The sequence below is a fragment of the Octodon degus genome, unplaced genomic scaffold (genome assembly GCF_000260255.1).
Source record: "Octodon degus isolate 3935 unplaced genomic scaffold, OctDeg1.0 scaffold00097, whole genome shotgun sequence".
NCBI lineage: Eukaryota > Metazoa > Chordata > Mammalia > Rodentia > Octodontidae > Octodon > Octodon degus.
In genome coordinates, this window is record NW_004524673.1 from 1,048,433 (window position 1) to 1,055,817 (window position 7,385).

The window sequence follows — 7,385 nt, forward strand, 5'->3', positions numbered from 1 at the left end:
GAGGAGTATAGGGACTACATCTTCTATAAATGTCTTGTAGAATTCAGCTGTGAATCCATCTGGTCCTGGACTTTTCTTTGCTGGTAGGTTTTTAATTACATCTCGTATTTCATTGGCTGTTATTGGGCTACTGAGAGTGGTCTCTTATTGTCTCTTATCTGACCCTTCCCTTCTTGTTCTATATCCTAAATGTTCGCAGAGACTTGCATTCTTCAACAAATGTTTTCAGACTCAGGAGGAGTTAAACTCTTGAAAGTGTATCCTCTGCAAAAACAAAGTGCTCACTGATTTTTACAACCTGGAGGAATAATGTGCAAGCCAAGCCTAGCACGAGTTGACAGCCAATGGATTCAGTGTTCTACTCTCTAATCCTCACTGTGGTTGTGGGACTGCTGTGAGACTTGGTAGTGGTGGTAGCAACATCAATTTCTAAATTCAGGTGTCGTCATGTGACTTGGATACGAAAAATCCAGTGATGGCCCCTGGATGGGTACCTCTCCCCTCCAGACTTCACCTTTGCATGCCCTTCATTTCCTTAGACAAACTCCTTTTGGCTCAAAATATTTAGAGTACCTTGTTTCTTACACTGATTACTTAGTGTGATACTTTGTAAAACATGACAGTAAAAAACCCTTACAGTTTCTTATCTTGAGATAAATTGGCTCAACATCACCACAGGTCAGACTCAAGATTCAAATTATACTATTTGATGTATTTAATAAATATTCATTTATTTTTAGCACTGTTAAATTCAATAATGTAATGATGCTAGGTATTATAGGCAGAGGTTTATCTTTGAACATTAAATATAAGGTTAAAATTGAATATAAGAATGTTTTTCAATGATTTTAGAGTATAGCATAAAGTACCTGTTAGCTGTAATAATTAATAATGTTTGGTTTATTTGTAAAATACTCTAGGATAAATCACGGACTTCCTCTTATCACTAAGTACTTTAATTTTATAGACCTGAAAACCAGAACATTTTCTTACTTAACTAAAAGTACAATATCCACATTAAAATTATATTATTGCAAAAATATCATTATTGTAGAAATATCTATGATTGTCCTAAAGTCCTAAAGATTGTCCTTTCACACTTCAGTTTTTCAAATAATCATTCAATATGTGTAAACTGTTTCATTTGTAACACACAGTTTTCTCAGTTCTTTTGTCTCGGTTACTTCTAGACACACAAATGTCACATTTTACATCCATGAGCAGCAACTCTTCAGTAACACAAATACGCACACTGAGGGCACTCATGATTTCATTTTCTGCATTTCCACCATTAAAACTTAGGCTAGGCAACACTCAGTCACAAAGCAGACTCATTCACCTCACAAGATGAAAAAAATATTATACCAGAAAGAAATCTCTTCTAGGTAAATGATACATCTAAAAATCATAGAGTGCATCTATGTCAATGTAATTTCAGTTTATAGATTTGAATTGTCCTGATATCAACTCCATTATTCACAACACAATTTTTTGTGAATAATGTTTTTGCTTTCAGGTTTTTTTTTTAAATGGCTGGGTCTTGCTATATAGTTCAAATTGTCATTGAGCCCACTATGTAGCCAAAGTTGGCCTCAAACTCTAGGTAATCCTCCAGCTCCATTCTCCTGATAACTGAGATTAGTGGTAGGCACCACAGCCTCCATCCAAATACAATATTTTAACCTCTCTAGAATGCCATTCTCCTAGGCATGTAATGCAACATTTGTAATTATGATAAGAGGTTGCATATAATCATTTATTGCCATTATACAGTGGTGCCTTGGTTCATGAACACTTTCTTTTGGGAACAATTTGATTCACAAACAGAAGCATTGATTGAATAAAAGACAGTCATGGTCATCTTTCCTACATAAACACAAATGTGGCAAGCTTTCCCAAAATTGCAGAATAAGTTAACATTGTAAACCAAGATACCTCTGTTGTATTTATCAGTACTAGCACACTGTGTTTCTCTCTAACATTCAGTTCTCTTTACCTGTGTGATCATACGTGGAGCTAATCTTTACCTGTAATCAGGACTCCATCATCACCTATAGGATTATTTGAAGAATATTTCATGGTAACTTTCAGCCATTTCTTCTGCATATTTACAGTTATATTATGTGAATACTAATTAAGCGTTTTCAATCTTAAAAACATCCCCTATTTCTTCAGCTGTTTTAAATAAGTTGTTTTTAATTTATTTTTTAAGTCATATGCTTTGGATTTCTCTCATTTAGCTGTCCTATGAAACCTGAAGCAATGCTCATCCTGTGACAATGATTTTGTGATTTATTGAACATCATAAATTAATAAAGGCCTAGGAGTTTATATTGATATTAAGAGCAGAAAGCAAGCTACAGATACTTTCATTACCACCAATATCAGTGACAACCTGAATAGCAACAGTAGCACAATTTTAATGATAAGCAAATTGAGGAAGATGCTGTTATTTTTTGTCTTGATATTATTTTTCTTCTATTATCTCTAGATTTCATTATTCATTCGTCTGTCCCATCAGTGCATATCAAAAGGAGTTCATTGTTCAGAGTGTTTTTACCAATGAAGTGTATTTGCAATCTGCCTACAGTTTTAGAAACAGAAAAATTTTAAATTTTTAGCCCTTATATACTAATTAAATACTTTTAGCTAATGTTTCTAATTGCATACTATTATGAACATCCTGTAAGACCTTATGGCAGTTTTATGTCCCTGCATTTCATTCTATATAAAACATTTTACTCTGATTGACTTTTAATTAAGAACATTACCTACATAATTAGACAAAATTATACATACTTGTGAACAGTTTTTTTAATTGAGGAGAATAAGGTGTACTTTAAACTGAAGGCTTTGCTTTCCTATACCACCTTCTGTCCTATTATCAATCATTTCACCTGTGTGCTGCTGCATTTTTTCTGACCGCTGGGACCACAGCCCTTATAATCCAAAACCTTACACTTAATAGAAGCAAATGAAAAATCTTAAAGCATTTCCCCTAGAATCTATTCATATCCCAAACTTCCCCTTTCATTTAATGACTTCCAACTCACTGTTTTAAATTAGGTGTGGATGACGTTGATTCTTTCCCTGTTAAGTAGGATTTCCAAGCTGAGGACAAATTCTGTGGATTCGACACACCCTTCCACCTCTGCTTCATTGTTAGTATGATGCCCGGCATTGGACACAGGCAACTCCAGCACCCCTCCCAGCAGCTCTCATTACCTCCAGCAGCTACCACCCATGCAGCACATTTTGATGTGTCAGTGCACACCACTGACATCTTAAACCTCTCAAGTGACTTTCTATTGCAATTAATTATATGATGCTGGATGAGAAGACATGTTTGCATGTCTTATATGCCTTTTATAATGGAGTTCTTTCTCTTAAATATGGCTCATTTGTTAAAATACTAAAACTCTGCGGAAATCTACTCAAATTTTTAGTGCTCCACCCCAGATAGTATACAAGAAACCTCTTCATTAAAGTCACAAACCTAATCACACCTTTACAAGGTGCTTTCCCTGTCCAGTACACACATATTAATCTCACTTATTTTAGTATTAGTTGTTTATCCTTTGGATCTCTCTTACATTTTCATATGATTTACATGATTATGCGACTATTGTTACCTAGTCATTGGCTTCGTGTTCACATATGGGAATAAGTGTGGTGAATGACTTGCTTCCTGGCATTCTTCATGATTTCCAGAAAAGCACACAGTGGAGATTACCACACAGAATTCACCAAATATTTGAATATATGGTTGAATGAATGACAAAAATAAGTGAGTCATTTTATGATTCAGAATCTAAATTGTCTTAGGCTAAGTTTATATCATAATATTCTATCTTATCTTAAATTTATACAATTTAATGTAAAAATAGATAAAATACTTTGTAAGAGTAAAATGATTAAAATGGAATTTGATGCATCATAATCATTGTTTTCAAATGAAAAATATCTATGCAAATATATTGAGTTACTTAGTATACATATAATGCTTTAAAGTCTAATTTGTCAATTTCCTTTATATGGCATGGTAGACATATTCAATTATGAGTACTTTAAGACAGGACAGTCAATAAGTGACTGCCTCTCTCGACTATTTGCCTTCTATGATAGTTGAGAAAAAGAAACTTAGTTTTCTCCTAAATGGACACATGAGCTATAAAGCACTTTGCAATCTATTTTAATAATGTAAATTAAATATTTATGAAACCATACTGAATTTTAAAACGATGTGGTTATAAATTTTAACCTATTTTCTGCAATGAAATATTGTAGACATAAATGTGTAATACACAGTGTAGTATTATAAATCAAATTCTCAGATGAGGAATACCAAAACCTTATTATGAACAGAACAGATATATCTAGAATTTATCTCTATAATCACTACTCTTCTTTATTACTTGAAAAGTAGATATTCTGAATTTAGTGTGATTTTAAGTGTGCTGATTTTATAATTATATTACCTGCTTACCTCCAAAGTGTCCATTGTATTTATATGAATACTTGTAGTTTCTTTCTTTTAAATGTATTTTAGTACATGGACTATAGGGTCTCAGTACTCAGATTGGACTCCAAGCGATCCTCCTGTTTTCAGCTTCCCAAGTGCTAGGATTATAGGTGTGTGCCGCCACGCCCACTTCAGTCATTGTCTCAGCACGCCCTGGGGGCGGGGCCGGCACAGCACACCAGTATCAAACCCCAATCCCTGTGCCTGTCTAAGCAATGTAGTTTCTTGATGTAGACTACAATTTGCTTTTGTTCCTTTGTTCAAGGCATCCCAGATATTTATATGATTGGAAGTATAGTATACACTTTCACAACAGCTTAGTGCGCATTTGTGCATTTAGCAACCCTTACCTAGCATGCATTTATGCATTTTAGTATCCCTTGTCTTACATTCTTTAAGAAGCAAATCATTTAAGTTTTAAAATAATTGAAACAAAAATGTTAAATGTACTGGATTGAATATCTTTCATAAAACAATCAACATAATAATATATAAATAATAAACATATATGTAATTTCACTCAATTCATATTGTTTGTTTGTTTGTTTGTTTTTCAGTACCAGGGATTGAACTCAGGACCTGGTGCTTGCTAGGCAACCACTTACTCTACTGAGGTAATTCTCCAGCCCATATTTCATATTTTATATAGGAAAAAAAAGCTTATTTTAATGAACAATTAGAAATTATGCTCTTTACTAGATATTAATGACATACAGGGTTATTTGAAGATTTCTAATATTCTGATTTTAATATTTTACTGCTATTAAAGTTATACACTTTGTTCACTTTTCTAAGAGTTTCTCTGTGACAGACACTTAACAATAAAATATAAATTTATTTGTAGGATTGGCCAAAGTGATTGTATAATTTACACTTAAGTCAAAATACAACAGACATTCCCACTTTCAGTCTTTAAAACATATTACTTTGTTTCTTGATGTCGTTGTTGTTTTATTTTTAAAGTTAGTGACAGGCTCTTACTATGTAGGTAAGGCTGGTCATGAACTCATATGTACCCCACAATGACCTCCAACTTTTCGTAGATCATCCTGCCTCAGCCTCCCATATGCTGGGACTACAGACAACCATGTTTTGAACTTTAAAGTTCAAAAGTTTTGCCTTCAGAAGAATCCAAAATATATCCGCTTGCAATTTTTACTCACATTATTCTTATTATTGAGGAAGTTGAATATGTGTTCCATGTACATAGGTGTAATGCATACATAAATTACAAGGTTATATATTTTGTGTAGTCACTTATTTGTGAAATATTTTCATATTATTGTGAAGTTCTGTTTTCTAAATAGCAATTTTTGCTGATTCATGTTTCATGTATTATATACTACACTTTTTTATGTTAAGGCATTTTTGAATGGACAGAAAATTTTTCTGAATATAAGAACATTAAATTTAAAAACCTTTTTATTTAGTATGTTCCCTTTTTTAAAAGGTCCTTCTATATCTTTTTATCTTAAAGATGCTATGAGGGGATGAGAAGGTAACTGAGTCATGTAAGCACCTGCCTGGCAAACACAAAGACCCAGGCTCGATCCCCAATACTAAAAGCCATGCCAGCACCAGACACCTAACTGGCCATGAACTGGGAATGGTGGTGCATGCCTGTAATCCTAAAGCTGGGGAGGCTGAGACAGGAGGATCACTATAAGTGTGAACTGTGCAGTGAGACACTGTACCAAGCAAATAAATGAATAAAGATAATATGAAACATGCATTAATTTGATGTGTGGGATAAATTAGTCATTTTTCCATTCTTCTTTTTCTTTATGTTACATATAAAGATGGATGACTTAAGGGTCATAATTTATTTTTATGTTAGTATGTATTAATTTTGACCATATATATAGTCTTTGCTGTCTATTTAATTATTTCAATATCTTGTATAGTCTAAAATTTCTGTCCACAACTTTATTTTATGTACCTAATAGTTACTTTTTCTAATTTCCTTAACCTGGCATTATAAACTTTGTTTATTCTCCCTGCACTCATTTGTCCACTTGTGCCTTGTTCAAGCAGGATTATGTACAGAATGTCAATTACTTAGTTTTCAGATCACTTTCTGACACCGTCATAGCACAATAAATTACAGATCAGGGGCCGGGGAGATGGCTCAGTGGAATAAGCACTTCCCTGGCAAGCACAAGGGCCTGAGTTCAATCCCTGGTTCCAAAAAAAAAAAAAATTACAGATCAGTCAATATTTTGTGTATAGCTTTGAAGGATCTGGCATTATACAGAATTATTAATAACCTTGTAGTACTGCTTCATTAGGTAGATTTCATTTTCTTAAAATTATGAATTACAATGGAATTTTATTTTTTCTATATTTATTTTTATTTATGCCAAAAATTTCTTCTTTAGTCTTCTTATTGTGACAAATAATGTTAATATATTTTTGTAAGACTGAATCAGCTTTATCTTTAGGTGGCTTTTCAGTTTGATCATTCCAGTTTCTTTTAAAACACAATTTAAAAGATTTAGTTTACTGTTGTGACATTTGAAATCATTGCTATTGAGTAGAATTAGCCTTCAACTTTCTTAGCTTTGCATACTCTTGTATGGTTTGTGTGTTAGCCTTCTATAAGACTGAGAATAACTTTTGGGAGGCAATTCATTTGTTATATTCAAATATAGTGGGCTGGCCTAATAGCTTAGCAGACTAATAGCTCCTGTTGAGGCAGAGTGCAGCAGCTGGGGTTCCATCTCCGGCGTGCTGTGCCGGCCCTGACCCCGGGTTGCTCTGAGAGGGTGACTGAGACTGGGTGTGGTGGCATTTGCCAGTAATCAGCATTTGGGAGTCTGTAAACTGGAGAATCTCTAGGAGTCTGATCTGCGTAGTGAGATCC

The 7,385-nt window shown here is 33.7% G+C and overlaps 1 pseudogene; it reads left to right on the plus strand.

Annotated features, from left to right (window-relative positions):
- Nucleotides 1-7,385, plus strand: part of LOC101583023 — a 124,103-nt pseudogene that overhangs the window by 56,901 nt on the left and 59,817 nt on the right.